A 13,791-nucleotide genomic window follows, 5' to 3' on the forward strand; every position below is an offset into this window, starting at 1 on the left:
CTTTTCCAAACGTGAGAGTGTCATGGTTCCAATAAGGGACCCAGAAAGGCCCTTTCGTACTCCACTCCCATGGGTCCCAACATCAGTACGACTGCTGTCCAAATGAACATTCTGCTTGGTGTGCAGAGGGGATCACAGCAGCTGGAGGACATGGTGCCTAAGGCAGCAGGGGAGCGGAGCGAACAGGGGCCTGCAGAGTGAGGGTCAGCAGCTAAGCTGCCTGGGGGGCAGTAGGCACACTGAAGCCTCAGGGCTGTGTGAACTGCCTCCACCTGGGAGCGTCCTTTGCCCTGTGAGCCCCTGCATCTGGCTGCGTCACCACATTGCTTCCAACGTGGATCACTTCTTCCTTTTTCCCTCTGGCGTCTGGAGAATTGCAGGCTTATACACAAGGCATAGACAGAGCGCATTTCCCAGGAGGAAGTGGGCTCTCAGGACCTGGCCAGAGGATAAGGCAGCTTGTGGGCAGAATCCCTTCAACGGAACCTCAGGGAACAGAGCTCTGTGTGGTGTCCACCATGTCCTGGAGTGTCTCCTTCAGTCCTTTATACAGGGAGCCTTTGCCAGATTTTACAGAAAGCGGTCCCTGAGGTCACACAGGACATGCTCTCTCCTCAGGTCATCAAGGAGCAGGGGCAGCGACACCAGACTCACAACCCGTCTCTTAGTAAACTGGTCACTTGAGCCAAGGTCCCCACTGGAAACCTCTGCAATATGCACTATTCTGGGTGTGGGACAGATGCCCCATCAATGTGAAGATTGACATCACATAGGATGCAGCCAGAGTGGGAGGAAATAATCACTTCAGATCCGGAGTCACTGCCCCACACCTTGCACAGGGCTCTTCACCCGCTCACGTGGGACAAGACCTCTTCTCTGCTGCGTTTGTTCCACCCATCATGTCTCTGGTACCAAGTGTCACCAGTAAGTCACCAACACTGAGACTAATCACTCACTAAGATGTCTGCTGTCACTGCTGCCACAGCACGGCCCTATCTAAGGCCATGACATCCATCTGGGACTTCAAGAGTGACCACTTTCCTTTCCCATCCATGCAAAGTAGTAACCATCGATTTGGCTTTTAGTTACATTGTCTAACACGTGAGGAATAAGGTTGCAAAATAATGGATGTGAAGATTCCCTTTGCATGTTCTTGATCCTTGTGGAACTGGTCCCCTCGCTACTCCATGAACAAGGATGCCGGCCTCAGGACCACATCATAAGTGTGTGAGAGTGTGTGTTTTCCCATGTCATAAATGGATCTGTTTTTGTGTTTATGTGGCTCTTATTAGGATTTGGTGTGAAATTTGGCCAAAGGCTCTTTGAGACCAATTGGGGCAATCTGATCGTATCTCTTAATGTAATAAGATGGTATGTAATTAAAAATTTTCTTACTAGGTGACCCAACTGTATCATTGGCATAAATCACACTTAATAATTGTGTATCAGTTATTAATATGGTATTGTGGTCTCTTTGTTAATGTTTTATACAGAGTATTTCTATCACTATTTAACAATAATGGTCTGTAATTTTCCTTTTTGTGCAATGTTTTTTAAAGTGTACTTTTGAGTTTTATACCCCTTGTAAGCGAACTAAGAAATATTATATACCTTTTGATATTATGAGAAAACAAGGAGCAAATAAAAAATATTCTTCTCAATTCCGAAGTTTTGTTAGTTGTCCCCTGTGAAAACATCTGTATCTTATGCATTTCTATGGAGTGCTTCTAGAATAACATTTTCCATTTTTCTATTAAAATTTGTCTATACACTCAATATATTTTGAGTATAGCCAAATTGTAACTTTTTGAGAAAGTATGCATTCAATGTATTCTTAATAGCAGCTATCGCTCACAAGTTGGTTGTATTCATTTTTCATGTTTCAACATGAGTTTAATAGGATGTGCTTGGAACAGCCCTGTGGTCCCTACAGTGCTGGTCAGTGACGACCAATCACCTAAAGGAGCCCAACCTGGAGGCTTTGAGCTGTCTCAGCACGTGCTTGTTCCAGAGCTCTCCCCGGGGGATGAGTGCTACCTCCACCCTCCTCAGTGTGTGGTGTGGGCTGGGCTCCAGCACCAGGGCTCAGGGAGGGGCTGGACTGTCACTGAACGGGACCCATGTGCATGGACAGCCCCTCCTGCGTCAGGGGTGGAGGGGAAATGAGAGCCTGGGGCAGCCCAGCCCAGTGTGGGGACCAGAGGCTGTGCCACCATGGCCTGGACTCCTGTCTTCCTTAAGCTCCTCCCGCACTGCACAGGTAGGGACAGGCCTGGTGGACACAGGGTGGGCTCCAAATCACTCTTTGTGTCCTTAGTGACCTGAGACATGCTTTTTCTTTTTCCTTTCTAGCCCCATCTGCCCTGAGTGTCTGTGTTTGCAGGTTTCTCTCCCGGCCTGTGCTGACCCAGGCACCCCCTCTCTATGCATCTCCAGGAACAACAGCCAGACTCACCTGCACCATGAACAGTGGATTCCGTGTTTGCAGCTACTACATAGACAGGTTCCAGAGAAGTCAGGGAGCCCTCCCTTGTATCTTCTTTGGTTCTCTTCACACTCAAATAAGCACCAGCGTCCGGAGTCCCCAGTTGCTTCTCTGAATCCAAAGATGCTTGGGCCAATGCAGGAATTCTGCTCATCTCTGATGAGCAGCCTAAGCACAAAGCTCCTCTTGTGCTACAGATCCTGGCAGTGGGAGCAGCTTTCCTTACAGTGTCTCAGACGAGGAGAGAGTGAGCCCAAAACACTTGGGGCTGAAAGCCTTGTCTCTGAGCATCCTGTACTGAGACACTTGTGTGGACGCTCCTGTAGGAGGGAGTCCTCTGAGGGGTCACGTGTCCTTGAGGAAGAAGGAATAACACACAGATCATGCTGTTGCCTGAGACAGCACAGGTGTCCCAGGAGTGCACACAGGTGAGGGAATAGAGCCCGATGGCACAGGCCTATGGGGTCTGGAGAATAAATACTTTTACAGCATGAACCTCAGTCTCTCTCTCTCCTGTTTTGTCTCCTTTACTACTCTCAGAATAATTCACTTTACACACTCCTGGTCATTGATTATATGTTTGTGTGTTTATGTGTTTTCCCACAACAAGGAACTCTCTGGGACATGTGGAGAGTGTCCTCAAATTTACCTGAATTTCACACCGAGGTTTATCTGCCAGGAAACGGTGACATGTGCACAGGTGAAGGGCTCAGCACCAGGAGGCTGCTCCCCATTTTGATGCCAACAGCAGCTAGTAGCTCGCCTGTACCCTCTGTCCAACGTGCGACAAATTGGAGGTTCCCACAACTCCCTCGATGCGTTCCATTTATTCGCCTGAGGGGCTCACAGAACTCAGGGAAACACTGACTCCTTTAGTCAGTTCATTAAAGGATATGATGAAGGGGACAGGGGAACAAGTAATGAAGAGCCACCTAGTGTCAGGTCTAGGAGCGTCCAGAGCACCAGAGCATCAGTCCCTGGGGAGTTGAGGTGCATCTCTTCTGGGAGTGGATGTGTTCGCCAAACCAGAAGCTCTTCAAACACTGTACTTTGTGATTTTATTGAGGATTCGGGGAGACGTGATCAGACATTAACTATACTGTCAGCCTTTTTCCTGTCTCTCAGGTATGAGGGGTGAAGATTCCCAGCCTCTGACCAAGCCTTGGTCTTTCTGGGGACCAGCCCCACCCAGGAGGCTTCAGGGAGCCCACATTAGAACTAGGATGTTTCTAGTGTTCTTTTCACTTAGAAAATGACAAGATTTTCAGAAACTCGGTGTCAGCATCTAGGGGCAGAGACACGTGTATAGTTTCTAAGGTCACACAGCACTGTTGTCTTGACTGAAAATGGTGACAGAGGTACTCACATTCATCCACAAATCTCAAGCCGTAAAGTGTGTCTCTTGTGTTACTGATGACACATCCATATCTGACATGTTAATAAGCACCTTGGTCAGAGACACAATTTCCTCTCTCACCCATCTGACTAAAAGTGAGTCCCAAAGTCTTCAGACTCTCCTCACTGCACCCTCCCCCCCCACACACACTCTGCTCGTCTCCCCACTTCTGCTGCTTCCCTCAGGCCTTCCGTCTCTCTATGGCTCTTCAGGCCCGAAAACCATCTCCATGTTAGGATTTCAGAGAAAACTATAATCTTGCAAGAGTTTCCACTCTCCAGGGTCCATCTCTACAGAGACGTTGCAGAAATGGACCAGCAGGAAATCACTTCCTCATGTGATTCCTGCTCTCATCTCTGATTGTAGTTTTCATGCCCCACCAATCTCATCAATCTCTGTAATACGACAACATGATTATTGTATTTCCATGACATGAATGTTCACCCAGCCTTTGAGTATTTGCGCAGAGAAGCGATTCATGCAATTACTTCCTCCTTCAGAATGACTGAGGCTGCACACAGGGTAACTTTTGCCATAGTGAACGAAGGAAGGATTGGCTGCATATTTCAATACATGACAGCTTTTCTTGGTCTTGAGAATATTGGTTTCTAAGACCATCAGGACACTCACTCAGCCACACACTTTTGCACCAAGCAATGCAGTGTCAAGCATTAACCCTTTTGCAAAATAACAGTAGACACTCTCTGACGGTCACCCAATGGAGGTATCAGGGGATCCGAGAGGCACAGTGGGGGAGGGCTGTGATGTGAAGGGCATGAGGAAGGGGCTGTGTGATCAGCCCCTATCATGTGCTTCCTAGACCTGAAGACCCCACAGCTATGGGAAGTGTGTCTACAGGAATGAGAATGGATAGAAGGCCCATCCACAAGGCCTGACATTCTGATTCAGTGAAATTCCTATAGAACTAATTCAGACCATATTCCTCCGCTTTGTGTAAGTTTCATAGACGTCAAGAGAAGTGGCCTTGCAGACATTGGCCTTCTTGAGTTCCAAGCTCCAGAACGCTGGACGGTCATACAGAGAACCAGCCCCAGGGATGGGTTTGTATGGGGACCAACACAACACTCAGCAAATGCAGAGAGGACATAAGGGGACAGGGATACACTTGTCTTCATGTTTGGCCTCTGAAGGAAAGGTTTTCCATTCTCTCTCTCTTTCTCTCCCTCTCTCTCTCTCTCTCTCTCTCTCACACACACACACACACACACACACAAACACGGATCTCTCCTCTATCTGAGTATATGGTGTTCGGGATTTTGTAGCTTCCTGGCTTCTCTTTCTTCCCAAAACTCATGGTCAGCCTGTGCTCATCCAGCCAACCTCAGGGTCACAAGCCCAGGAGGAAGCATCCTCATCATCAGGAAACTCCAGCGACCATTCAGTGTGACCAGGGTCCTGTCACTGAGCAGCCGGGACTTGCCCTGATCACCTTCTCTCCTAAGACAAGTTGACGCTCAGGAATCCCAGGGTGAGTCTCTATCGCTGTGGGCAGCTCAGCCTCTGACCCCCTCAGGCTCCAGTCAGCACTTGAGGCTGATCAGTACATTGGTTCTGGAATAGCAGCTTCAGTGTTGCTCCCACACAGCTCAAATCCCAGGGGGATGTATCACACCCTCCCTGTGCTCTTAATGCTGGACTGTTACTCCCTCAGTCTCCCCAGTGACACCTCCAGCCAGCTTGGCGCTCTGATGAAAATTCTTCTGTCTCAAACTGGGGCCACAATGCCTGTGACCTCAGGGACATAGCCCCCTCATCTCCACCTCTCCACCACTCACATGTGGAATCTTTGACCGAAGATTTATGTAGCCTTGGTGAATAGAAATGCACTCCTCTAGTCATGGTGGCTGGATGAACTATTGCTCTCTCCTGAATATGCTGGACACAAAGAACGTAGGTAGAACTGTGCTCACCCCAGAGACAGGTCTGACCCCAAATCGCTCGCTCCTAGAAGCTCTGTGTGTGCTTAGTAATTGAATCACTGAGATGGCTGCGGTTCACAGGAACAGACTCCCCCTGGGCTTTCATTGGACATCATGCCAGACTCACCTACTTATAGAACAACTCCACCATAGTAAGCTGGTGGCAAAGAAAACATGACTTTGCAAAAAGTTTATAGCAGGCATCCTTTGTGCATTGTTTTTCCATCCATGTTTTTAACCACAATTTCATGTGTTCTCTGTAAGAAATACAGAACTGAGAGAACTATCCTAGTGATTGTACCTGCATTTTCATAATAACGATGTCATTGACTGAAATAAATCTTACTGAGAGAAATTTTGTGTAAAGGAGCACACACCCATTCAAAGGGCACACTGGGCTAAGTGCTGACTAACACATAAACTGTGTCACTGGGTCCTTGTCAGAGCACCTGCTGCTGTCGCTCCTTCCCTCCTAGAACGGCCTGCAAGTTTGTCCTTTGGGCGCTGAGGTCAGTGTCACACTCAAGGCTCCTGCAGACTGGGTCTCTTTGTTGGGAGAGCAGATCCTGGAAGGAATCACTGCACATAGTATGAGGAGAGCTATTGTTTTCAACAAGCAGACATAGTGACAGATGACAAAGATTTTTTTGCGTAATGTGCCGAGGAATACACACAACTGTTTCTCCCCACAGCCTGAACACAGCGCTCCCTCTCTCCTCAGTGCTGTGGGAACCTTGGAGGAAGGTGAGCTCTGGAAACCCGGGAGAAATCACGTAACAGGAAAGGACACAGAATCCTACACTGAAGGGTCCACGTGTCCGGTGGTACTCATCATTGCACTGGGCATGATCTTGACCTAAGTGGACTTTTGGTAGAGACACCACCTCCTTCCTGACCCATGACCCATACAGGCGGCCATGGACTGACTCTCCCTGAGGAGTGTGAGTAGAGCATCCAGTCTGGCTTAGGTTATGGGAGGTTCCCTAGAGGGACACCCGGACTGACCCTTGTCGGGGTACAGTGGGCAGTGCAATGGGGACACAGGAGCTCTCTTTGGTGGACTTGCCTACCAGGTCAAACAATGGCGGCTCTGAGTCCGAACACCAGGGGGCTCACAGGACCCATTGCTGTGGGTTCAGGGCTGATGAGAACTGAAACCTGCCACCTGTACTGTCAGTGCCCCCTGCACACGGCTCACAACTGTGTCCTCCTCACCCCTTGGCCTGAAACAGCCCCCCCTCGACCAGCCCCTTGACATCCTCAGGCAGAGGGAACTGACACAGGCCCAGGGAGGGGTCAGACAGCTGGGGTCTCATTTGCATGGAGGGGGCCCTCCCTCCCTCAGAAGATGAAGAGGGAAGGGAGAGGTTAGGGGAAGCTCTGCTCAGCCGTGAGGCACAGAAGACAGAATCGGTGATGACCACCACCATGGCCTGGTCTCCTTTCCTTCTCACTCTCCTCGCTCACTGCACAGGTGACTGGATGAGGGCACACTGGAAGGGGCTCTGGGAGGACATGTGGGTCCTGCTTCCACTGTCTTGTATCCAGACCCCAGCATCACCCTCTCTGTGTTTCTACCCCTTCCAGGGTCCTGGGCCCAGTCAGTGTTGACTCAGCCGCCCTCCGTGTCGGGGTCCCTGGGCCAGAGGGTCACCATCTCCTGCACTGGAAGCAGCTCCAACATCGGGGGTGGTAATTATGTGAGCTGGTACCGACAAGTCCCAGGAACGGCCCCCAGCCTCCTGATTTATGAGAATAACAAACGACCCTCCGGGGTCCCCGATCGATTCTCCGGCTCCAAGTCTGGCAGCTCAGGCTCCCTGACCATCACTGGGCTGCAGACTGACGACGAGGCTGATTATTATTGTGCATCATGGGATAACAGTCGCAGTGCTCACACAGAGCTCCAGGCCTGTGGGGAAGTGAGGCAAAAACCTGCTGTCCCCACAATGATGGGCTTTTCTTGTGTAGCTCCCACCTTCTGCTTCCCTCTTTGTTCGAAGCAACACAGCTGCTTCCCTCTTTGACCTAAACTGAGGCCTGAAAACAAAACCAACGAACCTCCTCTAGTCTAGGTCCTTTTCCTGTCAATTCTTTCCCCAAAGCCTGTCCTTATAGGCACACATTTTCAGTTTCATACAAGCTGAGCAGAAATTCCTGCTGAGACGAAAACCTGCTGTGCCCGCAGTGAAGGGCTTTCCTTCTTCAGCCCCACTTTCTGTCAAAACTGTTGCTTCCCTCTTTGTTTAGCCTAAAACTGACGCTTGAAACCAAACCCAATGAACCGCCTCTAGTATCTGTCCTTTTCCTGTCAATTCTGTCCCCAAAGCCTGTCCTTATAGGCACACATTTTCTGTTTCATTCAAGCTGAGCAGAAATTCCTGGATGCTGGGGCAGGTTGTCCTGGGGACCAGTGTCCCTGAGGGTTGTGCCTCTCTGCTATGCCTACCATATGACGATACCGCACACTGGATGCCTACACCAAAGATAGTGAATTTCTCTCAGTGTGGAGCCTAAATGTCCACGTTCAAGGGGGTGGCAGGTTTGATTTCCCCTGAGGTCACTCTCCTTGGCTTGCAAATGGTAACATTCGTCCTGGGTCCTCACGTGGCATTCCCATGTGTGCTCACCCATGCTGCCTCTACCTCTTCTATAAAGACACCAGCCCTGTTTATGGGGGCAACACCCTTTTAACCTCATTATCCACGATGACATCTTTTAATGCCTTTTCTCAAACAGTCACAATGTGGGCTCGGGTTTCCATACAGGGTTTTGAGGGACACAGATGAGTTCATATCAAGGTGTCAGGACTGACCCGGACACACAGTACAGCTGTGTCCGACTCAGGAAAGTCATTGTCCACATGATATGCATGAATGGCATTTACTGAACCCTCACTACATGACCTCTGTTGGTTTAGGAGCTCAAGTCGCAGTGCAGAAGTGACGGGGAGTGTCCCCAGGCTCAGGGAGCCGACACTGTCTGGGGAAGAAAGGGAACACACAAGCAATACATTGTGCCTCACCCTGACTTCTCACATGAGGACTGAATGTCTCTGCAGGCTCCGGTCACACCCAAAAGACACACCCTCTGCATGACACAGACTTGTTCTCCGTCTCCCACCGATTAGCAGCCTCAGATTTCACGTGACTCGATCACATCACCCCTCCATCTGCCCTGACGCTATTGGGCGACAAGGGAGGGGATTGTGGGATTGATTTGGTTAACACAGTGCGCGTCTTGTGGGAATTGAACTCAGTCCCTGACTAACCACGTAGCTTGGAAGTTCGGGGTCCAGATCAGAGAGGCAGATGATAGCACTTTGAACAACCAGGTCCCCACCATATGCATCGTCTTCCCTCCATCCTCTTTTGTAATTCAGGTTCGGACATGGTCTGTGGGCTCCGGCATCTGTGGAGGAGACACAGGCCAGGTGGTTCCCATCTCATAAAACTACAGCTCGGGCCCCCGTCCATTCGGACGTCTGCACCTGGTCAGCTCAGGCCAACACACACTCCCAGGCACAAGGTGCTGATGTGAAAAGCAGGCAGGCCCAGGAGAGGTGGAGAGCATTAATAAAAGCAAATGCTTTGTTTTCTTAGAGACTTTAAAAAGAATTCAGAGTGTTCACTGTTTTTGATCCTAGGATAAAGATGTATACATTGTAAATGGCTCTGTAAGAAAACAGTCACTGAATTCAGGTAATAACATAAAAGGTAATTTGAATAAATGGTGAAATATTTTCTTTCCTAAAGACCCTGGCTCAAAACTTTAGCAATAAGTAGACAGGCTGTACAAGCACTTTATCACTGCTTCTTTTTAGGTTTCCTTTGAGAAGGCGTGTGGGCAGGTACAAGCACAGGTGCCATGCAGATCCTTCTGAGACCGGAAGGGGGAGAAGACGTGGCAAACCCCAGCGACTCAGTGTGCCACCCGGGACACCTGCTCCTTCTCTGAACAGGCTCTTTGACAGCAGAGACGAGCCTCACGTCCAGGCTTCATGGTCCCGAGGACTCAGAAGGCTGCCTAGTCTGGTTGTGGCGGTCACTTCTTTCTGCTCGGGAAAGTGTAACAAACTTTGGCGTGAAAAACATGGGCTGGCACTAACAGCTCCCGGGTGGAGGCCCCAGTTGGGTTCCCGGTGACGCGCAGTCCTCAGGGTCTCCTCCTAGTTCTCTTGTTCCGGGTCAGGCTACTCATCATCCATGCTACTAAATGTAAAAACTGCACAACAGTCAACATGTGAAATAATAGTCAATATGTGAAACAGGAGGCAAGAAAAGAGTGAGAAAGGAATTTAACTTCTTTAAATCTAAATCTGGATTCAAGAAGAGAACAAAATAAGATAACAAAAATGATACTACATTAAATATATTACATAAGGATATTAAATTATATTACATTTAAATGCACCAACTGTTCCAGTTCCAGACATGGATTGACATAACAGATCAAAAGGGCCGCTCTTCAAATAAAGATACATATAGGATGAATTTAAAAGAATGGTAAATGGGGTGCCTGAATGGCTCAGTCAGTTAGGTGTCTGACTTCGGCACAGGTCATGATCTCCTAGTTCATGAGTTCAGGCTCTGCGATGGGCTCTATGCTGACAGCTCGGAGCCTGCAGCCTGTTTCAGATTCTGTGTCTCCTTCTCTCTCTGCCCCCGCTTGCTCACACTCTGTCTTTCTCTGTCTCTCAAAGATGAATAAACTTCAAAAAGTTGTAAATTACAATAAAAGAAAAGAATGGTAAAGAAAAGTGTATCTTGAAACAATGCAAGGACAGAAAGATGTGGTTATGTAAGTGTCACGTAAAGCGAAGGACTTGGCGGTTACAAGGGCTGAGTGCAGAGAGGGGGCAATGGCCTGACTGCTGGTGCGTCAGGTACCCTGAAGGTGCCCATCCTGCCATCCACCACCTGACCACCCTGCCTGCCCTCCAGGCCCCTCTCCTTCTCCTGCAGCAGCTCCCCAGGGGAATCAGCTTTATCCCCAGTGCACCCCCATCCTGCACCATAACCAGGGTATCCGGGAGGCCAACCCCTAGGTCCCTACCTGCTCCCTACCCACCACCTGCTCCTGGCATCCCTCCTGTGAATCCCTTGGCACCTGGCATGGTAAGACCAGGAATGCCGATGGAAAGAAGATGTGGAAGAAAATGAAGAAAGTTCTTACAGATATACAAAACCACAAGCATGGCAAGCATCTCCTCCTCCTCCTCCTCCTCCTCCTCCTCCTCCTCCTCCTCTTCCTTCTCCTCCTTCTCCTCCTTCTCCTCATCCTCTTCTACAGCACTGTTTCTGACTGAGTACAGGGCCTGGACCCTTCCCTCAAGCCTTTCTGGTTCTGCTCTCCAACCAAGAATCGGATGCCATCTTTGTACTGGGGAAAATTAGCCCCATCCCCCTCCTCCTTCACCCCTCTCTGAGCCTTACTCTGCTGTTCACCCATGACTGGCTGGGGTAATTGGGTAAGAATGACCACGGGTTAGTAAAAACTGTCTTTACTAACATTTCAGCTGATGGACATTTCAGCTGATGAGTTTAGTAGAACTCTTTTTGGCAGAGGATGAGACTTCGGAGCTAACTACTGAAGACGAGTATAAGAGCTGTCAAATGTGATTTTTTAGCCTTTTTTGCAATATTCGTGGTGTTGTGGGAGGTGATATGGAGTTTTAATTATGGAAAAGAGAAACTCTACCACTGTAGTGATGGGGGGCAAACGTTGGTCGTTTACTGGCAAATACATTTCCCAGCAGGACTTTACTGACCCTACTAACTGGAAGGCTGCTGGGAAATGGAGTCCATTGGGTTGATAAGCTCGGCCTGCCCTTTTGGAACCTAATCTCACTGGCATCTCTGGCCCTTCGCTTTCTCCAGCTCTCATTGAATCCAAATAAAGCTCTTTATCCAAGGAAGAAACGAAGGGAGGAAGGAAGGAAAGAGGAAAGGGAGACAGATAGGGAGAGAAAGAGAGAGAAAGAGAGAGAAAGAAAAGAAAACAAAAGGAAAGAAAAGAAGAAAGAAAGGAAGAAAGGAAGAAAGAAAGAAAGAAAGAGAAAGAAAGAAAGGAAGGGAGACAGGAAAGAGAGACAGGAAAGGAAGAAAAAACAAATGAGAGGCAACTACTGTCACTGACCCTTTAAATTTTCTCTGTGCTCAGAGTCAGACCCTCAGACCCTCCAGGGTCTCCAAGGCCTCCCTGTCTGTTTCTCACCGGCAGTCCTGGGGGTGACAGAGACAGCTTTCTGTCTCAGGTCCCCATGGGCCTGCAGCAGTATGTCAGAACTGATGCTTCTGCCCCATGTTGAGCACAAACAATATGGCTCATCCTCAGGCTGCAGGCCTGAGAAGGTTCTAGAGGCCTTGTTCCCAGAGTGGGAGCCAGAGAACCGAGCTGAGATCTCCGAGGGCCCATTTCTTCTGAGCACCACAGTTGTGGTAACGCTGAGAGAAATCTCTTGGAAGCAGCCCACATAATTTGCTCCAAAACTGTTGCTAACTCCCATCCAGTCCAGGTGAGGGTCACATTCTGCCCCTGAAACCCTGACAGGGAGGCCTCCTGTGTCGGGGCACACTGTGCCCAGGACCCTGCAACAGAGCAGTGGAGACACCGACAGGCAGGTCCTGAGGGAATGTCTCCAGCTTGTTCTTCAAAAGAGGGGAAGAAGGAGGCCAGCACACCCCAGCCCATAATCACTCGCCTTGCTTTCCACAGCCAGTCACCTAAGCGGAGAACGAGGGGGGTGAGGAGGAGAGGGGTCCAGGTCAAGGTGGAGACAGCCCAGGCTGTGCCCCTGACTGAGCCCACCAGTGAGACAACTGCACAAAGCCTCTCTCATCCCCTCCCCACTTTGGAGAGCAGAAAGGAATCCTTCATGCAAATCACTCCCCTCCTGGGTCCCTAAACCTACTCACTGAATATGGTGACAGCTGAGTGTGGGGTGGGGCTGGGGAGCCAATCGTGGGCCCCATTGAGCATAGAGCAGAGGGTACAAGGCAGGGCTCCAGGACTGGGTGCCCAGCTGAGACCCCCCCCCCCCCAGACATCGCTGCACCTCCCCCAACGCACAGGGACAGACCTCCAGCGCCCCCTGCTGTCTCAGAGTTCAGACTCACTTAGGACTGGGAGAAGGAACTGGAGTTGAGCAGAGAGAGGGACCCTCTGGACTTGAGCCTGCCTGGCACCCCACCCATCCCTACACAGGGGCGGGGGCTTCTGATCCCCCAAGTGCGACCTCCTGTGTGGCAGGCACCACCACACCTCAGTCCTTACTTCAGAGCTGTGGCTTCCTCAGCATGAATCACTCTTTGCCTCCCCACCACTTAAATAGTCGTGTTGTTGGGACGTCAGGTGAGTGACCCATCAGGGAAGTTGTGTGCTGCACTGAGGGATAAGAAGGGCAGAGGGCAGGCTCACCACTCCACAGGCTGTATCAGGAAGGCCTGAGGAGACATCCCATCTCTTTGTCATGTCAGGACACTTCCCACCCAGGCAAGCCAGTCCCCATAATCCTCTGCACCTGTCCCCATCCTCACACTTGATGGGGCAGGGTCCCTTAACAAGAATGTACATGAGATTCTTCAAAGACACACTGTAATTAGAAACAAGTGACATGCGCCTCTCATGTTGCCTTTTCCCAAGGGCACCCATAGGTGATGGTCAACGACACAGTCATCCCAGGATGCAGCCAGGAAGCTCCAGCACTGAGGAGAGACACTGGAGGTGACAGGGTCACCTGAACCAGATGGGGGCCCCATGCAGACGGGATTGCACATTTGGAAACCTGCAGAAGCTTGGGAATTGTAAGGACAGAGCTCATCCCATGACCCAGAAGATCCTGGTGTTCTAAGCCCTCCTTTCTCAGTGTGCAATGTATTATAATTACTCACACCAGATCCCTCTCTAGTCCTTCTGGGTGTCACACAAGGTTCTACTCCTACTGTAAATATTCACACAATTATTTTCCT

General features: G+C 49.9%; 2 gene segments (V, D, J or C); both read left to right on the forward strand.

Annotated features, from left to right (window-relative positions):
* LOC115528231 overlaps positions 1-13,791 on the forward strand; it is a 917,695-nt gene that overhangs the window by 289,933 nt on the left and 613,971 nt on the right.
* The window catches only part of LOC116738411, a 688,014-nt gene that overhangs the window by 93,186 nt on the left and 581,037 nt on the right, over positions 1-13,791 (forward strand).

Source organism: Lynx canadensis, chromosome D3, assembly GCF_007474595.2.
Source record: "Lynx canadensis isolate LIC74 chromosome D3, mLynCan4.pri.v2, whole genome shotgun sequence".
Lineage (NCBI taxonomy): Eukaryota > Metazoa > Chordata > Mammalia > Carnivora > Felidae > Lynx > Lynx canadensis.